The 18,797-nt window shown below is 49.9% G+C and overlaps 1 protein-coding gene across 3 annotated transcripts in view; it reads right to left on the bottom strand.

Moving 5' to 3' along the window:
- The window catches only part of zfpm2a (zinc finger protein, FOG family member 2a), an 892,520-nt gene that overhangs the window by 512,991 nt on the left and 360,732 nt on the right, over positions 1-18,797 (bottom strand). The window lies entirely within an intron of this gene.

The following is an 18,797-nucleotide window of genomic DNA, read 5'->3' as shown; positions in this document are numbered from 1 at the left end:
AGGAGGAAAAGCTAAAGAGAGATAAAAAGAGACAACTTACAGTGAAGATACTTTGCAATCACGCAAACAGTACTCCTGTTACCTGCAGTAACCACTCCTTGAACTCAGCCTCCTCCTTCAAACTAAAGTCATCTCGGCAATTAATTCAGTTAACTTTAGGAATGCAAATTTGCTTATCAAATATCATGACATGCAAACATGCAGCTAATGAACACATAGAATTGGACACGACCAATGAGCAGTCAGGACACTCAGGGGTGGTATCTCACTATAAAAGGGATGAGACACTCACACCCCGCCTCTTTCCACAGACCAACAGCTACAGAGTGAGACATCCTCAGCATCACACCCCATCACGTGGCTTAGAGCAAGGCTGGTTCAGTTAGACTGAGTTACTACATTTAGATTAGCAGAGAGTCAAACTCATTGAGAACTGCGCTAATAGTTCAATAAAACACATTGAACTCACTTCAAAGTCTGGAGCATCTTTTACTCAAAACTGCATCAAGTGGCAGCTTGCGTTATTCCAAATTACATAACAAAACATCAAATAGCACACTTTTTGGTTTACTGGGATAAAATGTCGAACCAGCAATAATAGCGAGTGGGAAGGATTTTAACAAGAGGCTTTTTTTATCTGGAAACATTTTGTTGACAAGACAAAATTATATCCTAGTCCTACATGAAAATGTAAGATTTGACTAGATAGATGTTAGTAACTTTGCATTAACAAACAGGCATTTTTATGTGCACAAATACAGACAGATGCAAATACACAGAAACATGAGGTTCGTTTAGTGCCTAAAAGACAGAGCATTAAAAGACTGCAATTTCCTCTAGATTGGTCCATGAAACAAATCCTCCCAATAAAGCAATGCAATGGATAGGGAATATTGATGAATGAAGCTATTAATCTTCATTCAAAACTCGGTGGATCATGTTGATCAATTCAGACTTTGAAACCACTTTTAAATTGTGCGAGTGCTGCCAACTCCCAAAATGCAAGTCTTCTTCGGCCGGTGGCATGGCAGACTGCAAAGTGGATCAGTGCTGGAACCTTTGATGTTTGCAATATATATATATATAAATGATTTGGAGGAAAATGTAACTGGTTTGATTAGTAAGTTTGCGGACGACACAAAGGTAGATGGAATTGCGGATAGCAATGAGGACCATCAGAGGATGCAGCAGTGTATAGATTGCTGGAGACTTGGGTGTAGAGATGGCAGATGGAGTTAAATCTGGACAAATGTGAGGTAATGGAACATCTAATATAGATGGGAAATATACAGTAAATGGCAGAACCCTTGAGAATATGGATAGGCAAAGGGATCTGGGTGTACAGGTACACAGGTCACTGAAAGTGGCAACGCAGGTGGAGTAGGTGGTCAAGAAGGTGTATGGTATGCTTGCCTTCAACAGCCGGAACATTGAGTTTAAGAATTGACAAGTCATAGAAGCTTAGTTAGACCGCACTTGGAATCTAGTGTTCAATTCTGGTCACCACATTACCAGATGGATTTGGAGGTTTTGGAGAGGGTACAGAAAAGATTTACCAGGATGTTGCCTGGTAAAGAGGGCATTAGCTATGAGGAGAGTTTGTAGAAACTTGGATTATTCTCACTGGAACGACGGAGGTTGAGGGGCGACCTGATAGAAGTCTACAAGATTATGAGGGGCACAAAGTGGATAGTCAGAAGCTTTTCCCCAGGGTGGAAGAGTCAATCACGAGGGGACATAGATTTAAGTGCCAGTATGTCCTTTCTCAAGTAAGGAGACCAAAACTGAACACAATACTCCAGGTGTGGCCGCACTAACACCGTATACAATTGCAACATAACCTCCCTAGTCTTAAACTCCATCCCTCTAGCAATGAAGGACAAAATTCCATTTGCCTTCTTAATCACCTGTTGCACTTGTAAACCAACCTTCTGTGACTCATGCACTAGCACACCCAAGTCTCTCTGAACAGCGGCATGCTTTAATATTTTATCGTTTAAATAATAATCCCGTTTGCTGTTATTCCTACCAAAATGGATAACCTCACATTTGTCAACATTGTATTCCATCTGCCAGACCCGAGCCCATTCACTTAACCTATCCAAATCCCTCTGCAGACTTCCAGTATCCTCTGCACTTTTCGCTTTACCACTCATCTTAGTGTCATCTGCAAACTTGGACACATTGCCCTTGGTCCCCAACTCCAAATCATCAATGTAAATTGTGAACAATTGTGGGCCCAACACGGATCCCTGAGGGACACCACTAGCCACTGACTGCCAACCAGAGAAACACCCATTTATCCCAACTCTTTGCTTTCTATTAATTAACCAATCCTCTATCCATGCTACTACTTTACCCTTAATGCCATGCATCTTTATCTTATGCAGCAACCTTTTGTGTGGCACCTTGTCAAAGGCTTTCTGGAAATCCAGATATACCACATCCATCGGCTCCCCGTTATCTACTGCACTGGTAATGTCCTCAAAAAATTCCACTAAATTAGTTAGGCATGACCTGCCTTTTACGAACCCATGCTGCATCTGCCCAATGGGACAATTTCTATCCAGATGCCTCGCAATTTCTTCCTTGATGATAGATTCCAGCATCTTCCCTATTACCGAAGTTAAACTCACTGGCCTATAATTTCCTGCTTTCTGCCTACCTCCTTTTTTAAACAGTGGCGTCACGTTTGCTAATTTCCAATCCACCGGGACCACCCCAGAGTCTAGTGAATTTCGGTAAATTATCACTAGTGCATCTGCAATTTCCCTAGCCATCTCTTTTAGCACTCTGGGATGCATTCCATCAGGGCCAGGAGACTTGTCTACCTTTAGCCCCATTAGCTTTCCCATCACTCCCTCCTTACCCATCACTCCCTCCTTAGTGATAACAATCCTCTCAAGGTCCTCACCTGTCATAGCCTCATTTCTATCAGTCGCTGGCATGTTATTTGTGTCTTCCACTGTGAAGACCGACCCAAAAAACCTGTTCAGTTCCTCAGCCATTTCCTCATTTCCCATTATTAAAACTCCCTTCTCATCCTCTAAAGGACCGATATTTACCTTAGCCACTCTTTTTTGTCTTATATATTTGTAAAAACTTTTACTGTCTGTTTTTATATTCTGAGCAAGTTTACTCTCATACTCTATCTTACTCTTCTTTATAGCTTTTTTAGTAGCTTTCTGTTGCCCCCTAAAGATTTCCCAGTCCTCTAATCTCGCAGCAATCTTTGCCACTTTATATGCTTTTTCCTTCAATTTGATACTCTCCCTTATTTCCTTAGATATCCACGGTCGATTTTCCCTCTTTCTTCCGTCCTTCCTTTTTGTTGGTATAAACCTTTGCTGAGCACTGTGAAAAATCGCTTGGAAGGTTCTCCACTGTTCCTCAACTGTTCCACCATAAAGTCTTAGCTCCCAGTCTACCTTAGCTAGTTCTTCTCTCATCCCCTTGTAATCTCCTTTGTTTAAACATAAAACACTAGTATTTGATTTTACTTTCTCACCCTCCATCTGTATTTTAAATTCCACCATATTGTGATCGCTCCTTCCAAGAGGATCCCTAACTATGAGATCATGAATCAATCCTGTTTCATTACACAGGACAAGATCTAGGACCGCTTGTTCCCTCGTAGGTTCCATTACATACTGTTCTAGGAAACTATCGCGGATACATTCTATAAACTCCTCCTCACGGTTGCCTTGACCGACCTGGTTAAACCAATCGACATGTAGATTAAAATCCCCCATGATAACTGCTGTACCATTTCTACATGCATCAGTTATTTCTTTGTTTATTGCCTGCCCCACCATCTCGTTACTATTTGGTGGCCGATAGACTACTCCTATCAGTGACTTTTTCGCCTTACTATTCCTGATTTCCACCCAAATGGATTCAACCTTATCCTCCATAGCACCGATGTCATCCCTTACTATTGCCCGAATGTCATCCTTAAATAACAGAGCAACACCACCTCCCTTACCATCCACTCTGTCCTTCCGAATAGTTTGATACCCTCGGATATTTAACTCCCAGTCGTGACCATCCTTTAACCATGTTTCAGTAATGGCCACTAAATCATAGTCATTTACGATGATTTGTGCCACCAACTCATTTACTTTATTCCGAATACTACGAGCATTCAGGTAAAGTACACTTATGTTGGTTTTTTTACCTCTGTTTTGAATCTTAACATCTCCAGTTTTATTCCTTTTGTTATTACTGGGCCTATTCACTGTGCTCCCCTCAGTCACTGTACCTTGTACTGTCGCCCTTATGGATTTCTGACTATGTCTTCTCTGCCTTGCACTTTTCCCCTTACTTCCTTTTGTTTCTGTCCCTGTTTTACTACCTTCCAACTTCCAGCATTGGTTCCCATCCCCCTGCCACATTAGTTTAAACCCTCCCCAACAGCTCTAGAAAACACCCCCCCTAGGACATCGGTTCCAGTCCTGCCCAAGTGCAGACCGTCCGGTTTGTACTGGTCCCACCTCCCCCAGAACCGGTCCCAATGCCCCAGGAATTTGAATCCCTCCCTCTTGCACCATCTCTCAAGCCACGCATTCATCCTATCTATCCTGAAATTCCTACTCTGACTAGCTCGTGGCACTGGTAGCAATCCTGAGATTACTACCTTTGAGGTCCTACTTTTTAGTTTAACTCCTAACTCCCTGAATTCCGCTTGTAGGACCTCATCCTGTTTTTTACCTATATCGTTGGTGCCTATGTGCACCACGACAGCTGGCTGTTCACCCTCCCCCCCCAGAATGTCCTGCAGCCGCTCCGAGACATCCTTGACCCTTGCACCAGGGAGGCAACATACCATCCTGGAGTCTCGATTGCGTCCACAGAACCGCCTGTCTATTCCCCTTACGATCGAGTCCCCCATCACTATAGCCCTGCCATTTTTCTTCCTGCCCTGCTGTGCAGCAGAGCCAGCCACGGTGCCATGAACCTGGCTGCTGCTGCCTTCCCCTGGTGAGCCATCTTCCTCAACAGTATCCAAAGCGGTATATCTGTTTTGCAGGGAGATGACCGCAGGGGACACCTGCACTGCCTTCCTACTCTTGCTCTTTCTTTTGGTCACCCATTTTCTATCTCCCTCAGTAACCTTCACCTGCGGTGTGACCAACTCGCTAAACGTGCTATCCACGACCTCCTCAGCATCGCGGATGCTCCAAAGTGAGTCCATCCGCAGCTCCAGAGCCGTCAAGCGGTCTAACAAGAGCTGCAACTGAACACACTTCTTGCACGTGAAGGAGCCAGGGACAGTGGACGTGTCCCTGAGCTCCCACATCGCACACGAGGAGCATGACACGGGTCTGGGATCTCCTGCCATGTCTTAAACCCTTGGTAAACTTAAACAACTAGCGGGTGGGGAACTCGCCGACACAGCTGGGGAGAAACTGCCAGCCAAACCTGCCAAAAACGACACCGAGAATCTTTTCCATTACATCGGGCCCTCTGTCTCACCCATGCTTGCTGTTACAGTTCCACCAATCACAGGTTCTCTGTCACTCACTCTCGCTGCTCCTCCATTAGTCACAGTTTCTGTATCTGGAGGAGCAGCGAGAGTGCGAGGGAGGGAATCTATGATTGGAGGAGCTGGAGTAGCCAGTGTGGGAGAGACAGACTGCAGAATTCTCCGTCGGCGGCAATGCATCACCGTTTCTCAACGGCGTAGGATGGCCACAATGGGAAATCCCAAAGGCAGGATCCCGCTGGTGACGAAGGTGCGGCGCGCAAGAAAATGTGGCTGGTGGACTGGAGAATCCTGCCTAGAATCTATGAATGGAGGAGCAGCACGTTCTATCCTGCACTCACTGATTCCCAAAACACAACTCTGGCCACTCAAACTCCTAATAGGAGTTGCAATTTCTTTAGGCCCTCGCCAACCAGAACCCTGGGCAGGATTCTCCGATAAAGCGGCAGAGTGCCTGCGCCGTAATGAACGGCGTTGCGTATCACAACGGCGCAAAACGGCCGCGGTCACGGGCGAATCAGGGCCTGAAAATGGGCTAGCAGTGGGACCGTGCGAAAATTGGGGGGGCATAGCGCAAAAGCAGCGTCATCATCGCGCGCGCCCATGCACCGTAATTTAAAGTGCGCGATCCGCGCACAGGACCCAAGACGACGCGATGGCTGAGCCCCGACGAGCCGCTCCCAGGTTCCGCGACACAGACCTGGACACCCTGCTGGATGAGGTGGAAGAGCGCAGGGCCATCCTCTGCCCAAGACGTGGGCATCGCCAGCTGTCAAGCAGTATGAGGCGCGGCTGGCGTGAGGTTGGCACCGCAGTCAGTTCTGTGGAGCACACCCCCCGCTTTGGAGACCAGTGTAGGAAGAAGCTTCAAAACCTCACGAGGGCTGCCAGGGTAAGTGCCCCAAGAGTGTCTCTGGGGCACACCCCAGCACCCCCTGCCCCCCCCCCCCCCCCCAAACCACATCTCACAGCAAACCTCCCCACCACCCCCGGACACACGGGGGGGGGGGGGGGTCTCTGGGGGCACAACATTGTACCCGACCCATATGAGCAACACACCCCCCTTGAGAGATGCCATGGCGTCCCCCCACCCACCAATAATGTAGCCTATATCTGCACGTCCTGATGATTACCGCCTAATTGTGATGCTTTATCCAACCCCCCCCCACCCCGGATAAGACTGCTCACAGCCACCGTGAGCATACGAGGACCGGAAGGGGATCACCTGTGCTGTACCCCCTAACCGTACATGAGCAGAGGGCCCTGGACTTCGCTGGGGGATCCGTCACCCGGGAGGCAGCGCCATGCCAGGTCGGGGGCGCAGTAGCAAGTGAGAGTACCCTGCATGGCTACCCGTCCCTCAGCCAGTCATCCTCCCCTCACACTGCCCCCTCCATCCCCGAACCCCCCCTCACACTCTGACCTTTCCACCCCCTAACCCCTCCCCCTCACACTCTTCCTCCTCCACCCCCGAAACCCCTCCCCCTCACACTCTTCCCCCTCCACCCCCTAACCCCTCCCCCTCACACTCTTCCCCCTCCACCCTGAACCCCTCCCCCTCACACTCTGCCCCCTCCACCCCCTAACCCCTCCCCCTCACACTCTTCCCCCTCCACCCCGAACCCCTCCCACCTCACACTCTGCCCCCTCCAATCCCATACTCCTCCCCCTCACACTCTTCCCCCTCCAACCCCGAACCCTTCCCCCCTCACACTCTGCCCCCTCCAGCACCGAACATTCGGCTTAGCGTGTCTAACGAACCCCGCATCATTGCGTTCCCCAGGGCCAGGGGCCGATCATCCAGGGTCGTCTCGGACACGACCCAGCCGTTCAGCCGCAAGTTCAGCCGCACCCAGGGACACACGGCAGAGGGTGGAAGGAAGACGGACAGGAGGGCCATCTTCTCAGGCCGGGACACTGGAGAGGGACGCACAGAGGACCGACAGAGACAACACCGAGGGACACAGGATGGACAGTCAGGACAGTGATGGGCATGAGTCGCATGAAGATAGGGCCATGAGCCAGGACAGTGACTGAGAGAGGACAGGGACTGTGGACAGTGACGTACAGAGGACGGCCAGACAGTCAACGGACACACTGGACACGGAGCATGACCTGGGCCACGGGCGCCTTTCTTCGGTCCAAGAGTCGACCCAGGACACACCAGACCTGTGGACAGATGAGGACCTCGCGTTTGCTGTACTGCTGTCACCCATAACATCCACCATCCCAGAGACACGCACCTCGGTTGGGCAATTAGTGATGAGACTCCTGGGTCACGGTCTGGTGTGCACCACACAGCTGAGCCGGTACAGCAGGTGGAGGTCGGAGCAGTCGAGGGGCTGGAAAGTCGGCGGGTAGCCCAGGCCCAGCACTCAGCTGCCGCTCAGATGGTTCCCGGGTTCCTGGAATTACTGGACCCACCCAGAGACCCGATGCATATGGAGACCCAGGGACTGAACAATGGGATGACGGCCATCTTCCAGCACCTGCAGACGAAGTTGGAGGAGTCCATCCGCGTCCAGGAGCAGGGATTGGTGCCGCTCACCGCAGCCACCCCCAGGCCGACAGCACACGGGTGGGCTCCATCGCTGCGAACGCTTGGACCCTGGTCGATACCGCTGCAGGCCTCCAGGACTGGCAGTGCCAGGTGTCGGTGGTGCAACGGCGCATGTCTCCGACCACACCTCTGTCTCACAATGGAGGAATCGGTTTCGGCCATCGGTCAGGTTCTGCAAGGCGTTGGGCTTCATGTGCACGTGTCATCCGTGGCCCAGGAGAGGGCTGCCCTCTCACAGGCAGCCCTCTCCTAGAGCCAACAGGACATTGCCGCCGCGCTCCGGGGTCTGGCCCAGTCCCAGCAGGCCATGGCCCAGTCCCAGCAGTCATGGCACAGTCCCAGCAGTCCATCGCTGAGAGCATCGGCCATCTGGCGCACGTGCTGGATGGCGTAGCGCACTCACAGGTAGAGGTTGCACAGTTCCTGACAGGGATGTCGCACTCCCTGGGCTCCGTCGCTGCGAACGCTTGGATCCTGGTCGATACCGCTGCAGGCCTCCAGGACTGGCAGCGCCAGGTGTCGGTGGTGCAACGGCGCATGTCTCCGATCGCACCTCCGTCCCACAGCGAGGCCCGGGGGCCACCGGGCTCCCCGAGGGAGGAGGTGGTTCTGGGGCCCGTCCCGGTAACTCCAGCAAGGGGGAGTCCCTGAACACTCGGCCTCCCCCTGTTCCGTCCCTGGTGCATCTGGTGGGCAGCGGGCAGGACTAGGTGGCCCCATGCCATCCAGCATGCCCGCCGAGCAGCCTGGCCCATCGAAGCTGGGCCGCCCCAGGAAACGCGTGCCCAGGGGAGCCACATCGCAGGGCGGGATTCTCAGCAGTCCGCCTCCATTCCTGCTGTACTATCTGGGGATACACCTAGGCGTAGTGGTCGGGTCCGTAAGGCACAGACGTTAGACACGTAGTTAGTTGGCACGGGTGCAGGGCACAGCTTAGTTGCAGGGACTAGGGTATCTGTCTGTGAATGTCACGGTTAAAGTCAATGTTACACTGAATTTTGAAGACTCTGTGCTATGTCCGATGCCAGGGGGCTCGTGAGGGTGACCGAGTGGTGCTGGGGTTTATGTTCGGTGCGACGGTGATGCCGGGTGTGCGTTCACTCCATGCCCCACCAACCGAACACCGTCGTACTCGGCACACCGACGCCAGCTACCCCACATGGGCATGTGATGGAGTGTCCGTGACGAATACAGTGACCACTGGGGTGGAGGGTTCAGCTATCGCCATGAGTCCGACATTGTCAAACGAATCTGAGCTCACAGCTCATTGCAGAGTGGGCTGTCATCATTCAACATGGCACTGATCATACCTGCTTACACAATCATCAATGTAGTGCATCCCGTAGTGCCGCAGTCACAAGGTGGTCTGAAATTGGTGTGGTGTGCGCGGTGCGGTGGTGCGGGGGGAGGGGGCTGGGTGGTGCCCGTGTGCGCGAATGGAGGTGCAAGTGCCAGTGTTCAGCGAATCCCTCCCCCGCAGTGTGTGAACCATGTGGCGACCAACGCGTTGCGTGTCCACTGTCCTCGACGGTGCCGTCGTGCAGCCTCCCAGCCATAACCAGCACTCTCGTCATATCTGTGCGGTCCAGGCACCTGAATCGCATCTTCAGCAGTCCGAAGCACCACTCCACCACACCCCTAGTTGCTGAATGGGCCTCGTTGTTTAGGGTCTCTGCGTTGGTCTTGGGCCTCCATACTGTCATTATCAGCCACGATCTCAATGGATAACCCCTGTCACCCAGCAACCAGCCCCTCAACTGGGGGGGGGGGTCATCCCTCGAACATTGCTGGGATGAACGACTGTGCCAGAATGTAGGCGTCATGCACACTGTGTACTGTGCGCGCACGTGCGTGATCCTCATGTGAGGGTCGCAGACCATCCGAATGTTCATCAAGTATGTGCCCTTCCTGTTCATGAAGGCATCCCTGTTTTCTGCAGGCGTGTACATGGCGACGTGCACTCTATCGATGACAGCCTGGACCATCGGTATCCCGGCCACGTTGGCGAATCCACATGCCCGTGCTTCCTGCTGTGCGCAGTCCTCGGGAAATTGAATGTACCTGTCAGCGATGGCGTACAAGGCGGCGGTCATGGTCCGGATGCACCTGTGAACCGATGCCTGTGAGATCCCGGATATGTCCCCGCTCGGCGCCTGGAAAGAACTGGTTGCATAAAAGTTTAGGGCCACCGTTACCTTGACGGACACCGGTATAGCTTGTCTTCCTCCCATTCCATGTGTCGTGCGAGGTGTGCCACGAGGTGGCATATATGTGCGACTCTCTCCCTGCTGAACCGTAGTCTCCTCCTGCATGCCCTGTACCACGAGCACTAGCCTCTCCTCCTTCTCCCCCCCTGCGCACCATCGAGATCAGTGCCCGAATCCTGTGCATTCCCGACGATCTGGTGGTGAATGTTCCCCTCAGCATCCTCCTGGACATTCCGGCCGTGAGCGCTTGCAGCCTGCGCGGCGACGACAGGGCCCTCTGCGGCCACCCCCTCAGCAGCAGCAGCAGCTCTGAGCCATTGCAGTCTACGCTGCCGGATGGCCACCTGCAGCGCAGTCGCACCAACCATTGCAGTAGACATCGCTGTCTGGTTAGCATACATGGTGACCTGCATGAGGGTGGTGGGAGAGGGCAGGGTAGAGAAACTACATGTTACACGGAGGTTCTGGGACACCTCGACAGACAGGTGGCATGGGATAGCTGTGTGTCCCGGTGGCCTGGTCTCACTGCAGACACGCAGCCAGCCTAACCCCTGGTCACTGTCTGCGTCCACCAGCCAGTTCAAACTGTCCTCCTCACTGATGCGGCAGTCGCCTCTGCCCATCAGCGAGACTTTAACTTGCAAACATGTCCTTGTCACCGTCCTGCCATGACAGGATGGCTGACATGTGGCACCCGCGGATAGGCGACCGCCTCCTCTTCCCACTACCCCCATCCCCCGGGCATGTCTGCAGCCTTCCATAGCGGGGGCACCAGGGAATCCCCGTTTTGAGTGTCTCGGGCGATTCTCCGGCTGGCGTGGCGCCGACCTCTACAGAGCGGTTCTCGCCAGTTGGGAGAATGACGGGATGGCGTCGGACTGGCGTTGCACGATATTATGGCGCGGCCGGCGATTCTCCCAAATGGCACAGCTTCGGAGAATCCCGCCCCATATGTTTCAACTGGTTATTTACGAGTAGCCAAATGCTAATGTCAGAAATGGCGGAAATTTCATATGCCTGAAGAACAGAGGACCAACTTGTGCTTTGTGAAGATTTGTTTTTGTACTCTAAGCCTCCGTTTAGAATGCCCACGAACAAATGATTTTTTTTCGCAAACAGCCTTCTCAACTCGTTTGCCCACTGTCAAACATTTTGAGTACATAAACCCCAGATCTCTTTGTTTCTGCACCCTCTTTAAAATTGTACAATTTACTTCAAATTGCTGCTCCTCATTCTTCCTACTGAAATATATCACTACAAATGTCTCACTTTTAAGTTTCATGTGTCTGCCTATGACAATAGCCTTCGGAAGTCTGAATATCTTTCTGAAGTCTATTACCGACTTCCCCATTGGCTGACTACATTGGCAAGTTTTGCATCTTCTGTAAACTCTGCATTGGTAACACCATCAATTGCTGGTGCACACTTCTGTAAATCTCATACATCAGAAATGGATAGCATAACATAGGTGATAGAAATTAACATCATTGCTGATTCTCCAGAGAGCTTACATTTCAATATTGGATATTTTTACTGAACTGCAATTAAACGCTACTCAAAAACGGACACTAAAATGATCAAGATAACCTATTCAACCCTAGGGTCCTGATAGGGAGTTACCCTCAAAAAGAGTACATGTTAAAGTGAGAACACTATTGCCATGACTCTCTCGAAGGTCAGTAAATTTGTCCTTCATGTTTCACCCCTCTACTGTAAACACTCAAATTCCTTAATACATTTAGCAAACAAGCAAATTATATGTAAATTAGACTTTGTGATACAATACGTTAAAAAGCCAAGAAATTACATCGAAATTCGATGCAGAAACAAATCAATCCATTCGTTCCATGCGTGCTTACTCCCCACATTAGTAGCACTGCTAATTTCATGTGGTTTTGTGTTCCCACATCGCTTTCACACCTTATGCTACCTACCCCTTCCTTTAACCATATATATAATCTAGTTTGAAATGAATTTTTCTCTTCAAATTTCTATTTTGTTCACCCGTGGACATGTATTTTACCATAGAATGGTTGCAGTACAGAAGGAGGCCGTTCAACCCACCACGTCGGTGCTGATAAATATTTCAAATTAAACAATGCTAAAGATCTGCAAATGCTTCCCCCTCTTTTTAAATTCTCTTTTCATTGCCCCTCCAAGACCCCTTTCCCTGGCATCATGCCTCCTTTAATTTCTTCCCTTTCAGGTATGCTGCCTTCACACATCAATGCTGCTCAAAACTGAGCATCTAAATGGGGTTGTGGACCATCAGCAGGTACAGAATTGTACTCAACCAAAATCTGTAGCTTCATGGTCCAGCATATTCCTCACCCTACCCTTACCATCAAGCCAGGGGGCCAACCTTGATTCAATGAAATATGTTGGAGAGCATATTGGAGTAGTACCAGGCATATCGAAAAATTAGGTGTCAACCTGGTGAAGCTACATGCATAATAAATATCAGAAACGTCTTTCTGTAAACATAGTGCTCCGTGACCCCTCAACCAACTGATCAAATTAAAGTTCTACAGCTCTTGTGTATCCCGTTACGAATAGCAGTGGACAAGTAAACAACTAATGGGAGGGGGGGGGCTTCAAAAACATCCCTATCCTCAATGATGGGAGTGCCCAGCCCGTCACCACAAAAGAGGTGTTTGCAGCCACTTTCAGCCAGAAATGCCAAGAGGATAATCCAACTTGGCCTCTTCTGGAGGTCCCCAGCATCATAGCTGACAATCTTCAACCAATTTCATTCACTCCAGAAGATACCGAAAAGTCTCTGACAACATCCTTGTTACAGTAACAAAGGCATGTGTTTCAGACTTAGCTGGGCCCTCAGCTAAGCTGTTCCAGTACAGCTACAACACTGGAAATGTGAACACTTTCCCAGGTATATTCTGCTCACAAAACAAAAAGCAGGACAAATCAATCCAGCAGTTGCTGTCCTATCATTCCACTCTCAATCATTATCAAATTGTTGCAAGGTGTCACTGGCAATGCAATCAAACAGTACTTGCTCAGCAAAAGTCTGCTCATCGTTGTTCAGTTTGGATTGCGCCACAGCCACTCATCTCCAGGCTTCATTATAACGTTGATGCCATCATAGACAAAATAACTAAATTCCAGAGGTGAGGTAAGAGCGACTGTCGTTGACATCAAAGTAGCAGTTGACCGAATGTGGCATCAAGGAGCTTTAGCAAGATTTTAAGTCAATGCAACTCAGGGGAAAAGCACAAAGGAAGATGGTTGTGGTTGTTGGAGGTCTATCATCACAGCCATGGGACATGGCTGAAGGAGTTCCTCAGGATAGATGTCCTGGGCCCAACCATCTTCAGCTGCTTCTTCAATGTTCTTCCCTCCAACACAAGGTCAGAAGTGGGAATGCTCATTGATGATTGCACGCTGATTATTACTGGTTATGTATCTGGGAACACATTCTTACTGGTTCTGCGTCGCATGATGTGTAGTGACATCAGCAGAGTTCATGGGCTTTGAGTAGTTCACGATCTTGATTGTATGAGCAACACCCTGAATAAACCTTTCATCATATTTTATAAGAATCCAGAGCATGGGATCTCCATATCTTTGCTCAGAGCATCAGAGATTGCTCAGATCCAGAGCATCTCCATACCTTTGCTCTTTGCGGCAACAAAGAAATATAACAGTGCTGCTTCTAAGAATCTGAAGCAGTCTGCATTCATATGCAGCAAGGCCTGGACAACATTCAGACTTGGGCTTATAAATTTTCAACAGGAGCGAATCTAACCTCTGACCATCTAGCTTGACATTCAATGGAAAGCCCATCACTGAATCTCCCACCATCAACATCCTAAGGATTAACATTGGCCAGATACCTAACTGGATCATCTACAAGGGTGGGTCCAAGGCTGAGAATTCTGTGGCAAATAAATCACCTGACTCCCCAAAACCTGGCCACCATCTGCAAGCCACACGTTCGAGTGTGATGGAATACTCTCCACTTGTTTGTTGAGTGTAGCTCCAACAACACTCAATAAGTTGAACGCTATCCAACACAGGGCAGCCCGTCTGATCGGCAGCCCAAACACCACCTTAAACATTCACTCCCTCCACCACCTGGTGCATGATGGTAGTTGTGTGCGGCATTTACAAGATGCACTGCTTCAATAGCTCCTTCCAACGCACAATCTCCACTACCTAGAAAGACAAGGGCAATAGACATCTGGGAATACCGCCACCTGCAAGTTCCATTTCAAATCACACATCATCCTGACTATAAATATAGCATTGTTCCTTCACTGTCACTTAAGTCCTGGAACTCTCACCCGAATAGTACCTCTACAGCAGTTCACAAAGGCAGCTGATCACCAGCTTCTTAAGAGCAATTAGGGGATGGACAAAAATGCTAGCCTTACCAGTGATGCTCATAGAATCATGGAATCACAGAAATTACAGTGCAGAAGGAGGCCAGTCGGCCCATCGCGTTTGCACCGGCTCTTGGAAAGAGCACCCCACTTAAGCCCACACCTCCACCCTATCCCAGTAAACCAGTAACCCCACCTTAGCTAAGGGTAATTTAGCATGGCCAATCCACCTAACCTGCACATCTTTGGTCTGTGGGAGGAAACCGGAGCACCCGGAGGAAACCCACGCAGACATGGTGAGAATGTGCAGACTCCGCACAGAGAGTGAGCCAAGTCGGGAATCGAACCTGGGACCCTGGAGCTGTGAAGCAACTGTGCTAACCACTATGCTACCGTGCTGCCCGTCATATCCCAAGAATATCCCTGGCTTGACTCTCTCTTAGAAATGCTTCTCCCGGTAACCTTCAAAAGGCCCACTGTGGGGTTTGTTGCTACCTCCTTACAAACAGCAAACCCCAGTGTCTCATACGACTCTCTCCCTAGCCTACCCCCAGAACACAAGCTGAGGACTGATTTTGCCAATCTCCTCCCTGTCCAACTCGCCCTTCTCATCTGATCAGTTTCTCTTCTCCCTTCTCAAAGCTCACTGAGTGTAAAACCCGTCAAGTCTCTCCTGTCCCTAGCCTTAAACTTGTCTCTTTCGCTAGTTTCAATCCAAACTTCCCATTTGCCTCATCTGGTTACTGAGACCGACTTCCTCCTCTCTTGAACCTATTCCTACTAAACTATTGACCTGCAACTTTCTTTCCTGGCTCCCATGCTAGGTGATATTGTTAACGGTTCTCTCGCCTCAGGCCTGTAACCCAACCTTTACATTTTGACATAACCCCTCACCTCAAAATCAAAACTTGGTCCTCACCATTCTTGAATACTACCATCCCAATTCCAAGCTTCCATTCTTCTTGAATGTGCTGTTGCCTCAAAACAATAATGCCAGTTTATCCCAGAACTCCTTGCTTCAATTCCACAAATCAGATTTATGGTCAGACACAGAACAAAAAAGGCCTTTACCAAAGTCACTACGACATCCTATATGACTGACATAAATAAACTATCACTCGTTCTTAACCTGTCTGCAACCACTGGCATGTTTGACCACACCATCCTTTGCCAAGGCATCTCCACTGTCATTCAACTGGGTCAGACTGCACTCCCCTGGTTCCATTCGTATTAATCAAAGCCAGAAAATCACCTGAAACGTCTTCTCTTCCTTCTCCTACAGTTACCTGTAAGTCTGTCCCAAGGGTCGATCCTCAATGATATCATAGTTCCCATCTACATGCTGCACCTCTGTGACATCATCCAAAAATATAGGACGGGACTCTCCAATCCCACGCCGGGTCGGAGAATCTACAGGGGGGCGGCATGAATTGCGCCCCCGCCGACTGCCAAATTCCCCGATGCTGGAGTTTTGGCGGGGGTGGTAAACGCGCCACGCTGGTCGGGGGCCGTTCGCATCTCCAGCCCGTGATGGGCCGAGTGGCCGTCTGTTTTTGGCCGGCCCCGCCGGCATAAATCACAACAGGGCCTTACCGGTGGGAACTGGCACCACGGGTGGCCTGCAGACTCCTCGGGAGGGTGTGGGGGGATCTGGCCCCGGGGGGTGCCCCCACGGTGGCTTGGCCCGTGATCGGGGCCCACCGATCCGTGGGCGGGCCTGTGCCGTGGGGGCACTCTTTCCTTCCGCACCAGCCGCTGTCAACCTCCGCCATGGCCGGTGCGGAAAAGAACCCCCCTGTGCATGCGCTGGGATGACGCCAGCACACGCTGGCGGAGGAAATTCGGCGCCGGTTGGCATGGTGCCAAGCCCTTCCGCGCCAAATACTCCGGCGCCGGCATAGCCCCTGAAGGTGCGGTGGATTGCGCACCTTCAGGGTTGCCCAACGCCGGAGTGGTTCACGCCACACCTCGGCGCTGCAGTGGCCCGCCCCGCCGGTTCGCAGAGAATCCCGCCCATAATGTCACATTCATGACGACACATTGCACCCCTCATTTCCCTCCACACTCTTTTCTCTAACTTTTCAAGCTGCTGTCCAACATCCAGTACAAGGTAAGCAGAAAGGTCCTTCAATTAAATACTAGGAAGGCTGAAACCATTGTGTTTTGTGCCTGCTACAACCTCTGCTCCCGAGCCACAAACTCCATCCCTCTCCCTGGCAAGTGTGGAGCCTGAGCCAGACTGTTTGGAAACAATGTTGGTGTTATATTTCACCCTGGCATGAGGTTTCAGCAACAGCAATAACTTCTATTTATATAGTGCATTTAACTCAATGAAACTTCCCAGGATGCTTCACAGGAGCATTAAAAAAGAAAGTATGACACTGAACCATATTAGCAGATAGACCAGATGACGAAGAGCTTGGTCAAAGCTGTTAGTTTTAAGAAGTGTCTTAAAGGAGGAAATGGAGGTGGAATAGACAGAGAGGTGCATGGAGGAAATCCCAGAGTTTGGAGCCTTGGCAATGCTGGTGCAATTATGATTGTGAATGCACAGGATGTCAGAATTACAGAAGCATAGCTATCTCGAGAGTTGTGGGGTTGGAGGAAAGTACATAGATATGTAGGAGTAAGGTCACAGAGGAATTTGAAGGTAGAGAATTGCAAAATCAAGACATCACTTGACTGGGAACCGATGTAGGTCAAGAAGCACTAGGTGATAGGGGAATGGGATTTTCTTTGAGCTAAGGCACGGAAAGCAGAGTTTTGGCTGAATACAAGTTTACGGAGAGAAGAATGTGGACTTCATTGTCGCTGGGTCAAAATCCTGGAACTCCCTCCCCCCAACTGTGAGGAATTGAACAAACGAATGTGATATAAAATAGGATTATTAGTTAGAATAATGTAGATGTGAGTCAGTCTGATAGTAGTGAGTTCACAAACAAAGGAAAAAGGGATTCAGAAAGCGTGGCCAGGAAGTGGGGAGGGAGCCTCGTGGAGGATGGGGAAAAGGATGCTGGGTAACAAGAGGCTCAGGGTTGAGGAATGCGAAGTGAGCCAATCAGGATATATGGCCAGGTCAGGAGGTGTATAGGATGACCTGTGAGAATCTTGTGTGTGAAACTTGATGCCATTTGAATGATATTTGCAGAGATTTCTTTGTCTCCGATTTCACTCGGTTCTGGGGCTTCAGAAGGCCGCCTGTGTGTTCTGAACCTCTGTGAAGCGAGTCAGCCTTGCAAGTTGGTTAAAAATAAATAATACTATATCTAGAAATCCATCTCAAGTTTTATTGAGGCCAGACTGACGGGTAAAGAACTCAATATTGTCAACTGCACTGTGGATGTACCTACTCTACACGGAAGCAGCGGTTCAAAGAAAACGGCTCACCACCACCTTCGCAAAGACAATTAGGGATGGGTAAAAATCACATTCTGTGAATAAAAAAATGAAAACTAATAAAATGTGCAATGTCTTTGCAGAAGCATTATAAAATAAGCTATGATGCTGAACTGCATTAGTGTAGATGAGTGAAAGCTTTATCAAAGAGGTAGACTTTTAAGGGCTATATTAAAAGAGGAAAGAGAGCTTTAGGGAGGGATTCCACAACTTGCGGCTTGGACAGCTGAAAGCACGGCCAGTAGTGTGTGGGCCATTTAAAATTGGTGTTGCTCGAAAGCCCATAATTTGAGGAGCACAGGTATCTCTAGGGCTGTGGGGATGGATGGAGGAGGCTACAGAGATGGGGAGTAGTGAGGCCATGGACAGCTTTGAAAAGAAGGATGGGAACTGGGAGCTAGTGTAGATGAGCGAGCACAAGGGTGGCTGAACAGGATGTTGTGCAAGTTAAGACAAGGGTAGGAGAGTTTTGGATGGCCTTAAGTTTATAAAGGGTATAATGTAGGAGGTGGGCTAGAAGTGCATTGGAATGATGAAGTCTAAAGGTAACAAAGGCATAGATGAAAGCCCCCCCCCCCCACCCCGCTGAGTGAATGCTACTTGATAGAACTGTCGACAACCACTTCCATCACTTTGTTGATAATCGAGAGTGGACTTATGGGGCGGTAATTGGTTGGGTTGGATTTGACTTATTTTTGTGGATAGGACATGCCTGGGCAATATCGATAGAAGGGAAGAATTGGGACCCAGGGGTATGGTTGAGAATTCCTGTGGCCTGGCCTTCAAATGGGGCCTGGAATAATATT

Source organism: Scyliorhinus canicula, chromosome 10 (genome assembly GCF_902713615.1).
Source record: "Scyliorhinus canicula chromosome 10, sScyCan1.1, whole genome shotgun sequence".
Classification (NCBI taxonomy): domain Eukaryota; kingdom Metazoa; phylum Chordata; class Chondrichthyes; order Carcharhiniformes; family Scyliorhinidae; genus Scyliorhinus; species Scyliorhinus canicula.
This window is presented reverse-complemented; position numbering and strand designations above follow the sequence as displayed.